This window comes from Hesperophylax consimilis, unplaced genomic scaffold (assembly GCF_061612785.1).
Source record: "Hesperophylax consimilis isolate HC1 unplaced genomic scaffold, BYU_Hcon_1.0 scaffold_328, whole genome shotgun sequence".
In the NCBI taxonomy this organism is placed as follows: domain Eukaryota; kingdom Metazoa; phylum Arthropoda; class Insecta; order Trichoptera; family Limnephilidae; genus Hesperophylax; species Hesperophylax consimilis.
In genome coordinates, this window is record NW_028301492.1 from 15,001 (window position 1) to 17,500 (window position 2,500).

The following is a 2,500-nucleotide window of genomic DNA, read 5'->3' on the forward strand; positions in this document are numbered from 1 at the left end:
AAATAAATAAATTACAATTTCACATTGAGGGCCATTAAGTGCGGCCCGTTTACTCCCGCCGTTTACCCGCGGCTATCATCCGAAATGAGATCTTGTCAGCTCCGGTCCCAATGCTCTCGAAACCTTTAAATTTAATATTCTACACTAAGAATGGCGTTCCGAATTAGATTCTGAAATAAAATACGTCAAAAAAAAAGTTTTTTTTTCTTTTAAATCACACCGTGCCCGGGGCAAATGGCGTCATCGGGTGCGTCGCAGTTACTCCCGCCGTCCACCCGCGGCCGCTACTCGATATCAGATCCCACTCATCGCCGGCCCCGCTGCACCGAACCGCGGCTAAATTTATTATTCTACACTAAGAATGACGTTATGAGTTCGATTCTGAAATTTAAAAAAAATAAATATTTTATTTTTAAATAAGAAAATTTTGAAAACACGTTGAGGGCCGTTAAGTGCGTCCCAGTTACTCCCGCGCTTTACCCGCGCCCGCCGCTCTGAATTGCATTCCCTCACCTCCTGACGAAAATGATTTATTTAATTTATTAATTATCGAAGACAATATTACCGATTTCTAAACGAAAATCTGAAACAGAAAAATCAGAAAAGGATACGGTCACATCTAGGACTGATTTTTTTTTTTTATTATTTTGGTGATTTTTCTCTTTCAGATTTTCTTTTAGAATTCGCTAATATTATCTTCGATAATTAAATATTACAATATTAGGTTTTACTCAGTAAAGTTATTCCAAAAAATAAATAATTACTATTATTATTATTTATAATTTTTATTCACACATAAATATGACACTTAGGTACACAGCATAAGAAGAATAATAACAAAAAACCTAATTTTCCCCGAAACCGCTACGCCATCTATCGTCTACAATGTTTTGAACTCATCAAAAGACGAAAAAAAAGAAGAAAGGTTTGTGAATTGATTTCTTTTTTCGATATCATACTACAAGTCGTAAGTTGGGTTTCTATATTATATTGATCGGCGACCGGATAAATCATCAAAATGATAATTCATCACATATTTAAAAAGTTATGTAAAGTCATGGAAAGTGATGAAACAAAAACTTTTTTTTACTGGGTTAAGTAGGTTAGGTTAGGTCAGGTTAGGTTAGGTTGGGTTAGGTTAGGTTAGGTTAGGTAAGGTTAGGTTAGGTTAGGTTTAAACAAATCATCGTTTTTAATGATTCTATATCACTTTTTAAAAGTGTGTTGAACAGTCACCGTGTTGAGTTAGCATGGAACCATATTGATCATAAATTTTATATATAATCATAATACATAGGGCGACTGAAGAAAGCCACACTAAGTTTATCGAAAACCGCCACGAGTGTCGATGAAATAAATAAATAAATAAATTAATTAAAATTAAAAGAAAATCGATAAATGCAATCAGGTTGCATGATAAATCACCACAATGACAACAGAACACACATTGAAAAAGTGATATGAAGTCATTAAAAGTGATGAAACAAAAATTGGGTTAAATAAAAGTGATGAAACAAAAATTGGGTTAAATACTTATACTCGTAACCTATTCAACCTAGTTTTTGTTTCATCACTTTTCATGACCTCACATCGCCGTTTAAAGGTTTGTTGAATTTTGATTTTGACGATTTATCCGGTCACTAACCCCTAACCTAACCAGAATACGGGACACGTCTCCATCGTCTTTTTTTTTTCGAAAATTCGGTTAAAAAAAAAAAATAACATTCTGGAGGAGAACCACCACTTTCTTGCCCTGTTTTAGGTACTGACAGTACCCCTTCAGAGCAACAACTCGGAAACTGCTTTTAAATTTAACTGAAACTGTAATGAAACATTCTTTATGGGCATTCTGGTAATCATGTACCGCTTCTGTTGCGGTTATCATCTGGGCTCGCTCCACATGAATTAACATACACTTTACGCATTGAAAGAGTCCATAAATTTTTTTTAAGGTTTTTTTATTCTCGCGGCTCTATGGACGTTACCCTTGGCTTTACCCATCGATTTATATATTAGGCATGACCAATTACCACTCCCTAGAGACAAGTAGAGGTATTGCTTTGCTTAAATATTTTTTTCAACTAATAAACGATCACTTATCTAATAATGATATACTGGCCCAATTATTTTTTTTTTGTACCAGAGTCTCACTCTCGAGGACGTCATAACAATGACGTCTTCTATATAGTAGAGCGAGCCGCACTAATTTATTTATAAACTCACGAGAGCTACGTGCTTTTTGAATGCGGTAGATAAAAAAATAGATTTTTATTTTTTGTGTCCTATAGCGCATTTGCGAGATTTTTGGAATTGCATATACACTGCATAAATGGTACAATTATGGCTATTTTACTTGTAATTGTTATAAATAAATGTACAAATTATATAAATAAATACATACCTAACCCCCGTTTCTTATTTTCGGCATTCGGAGTGGTTGAGGGTGCAATGGCAAGGCCATTTCCTGGTTATCAGCTGAAAACGGGATACGCCGAGCAGT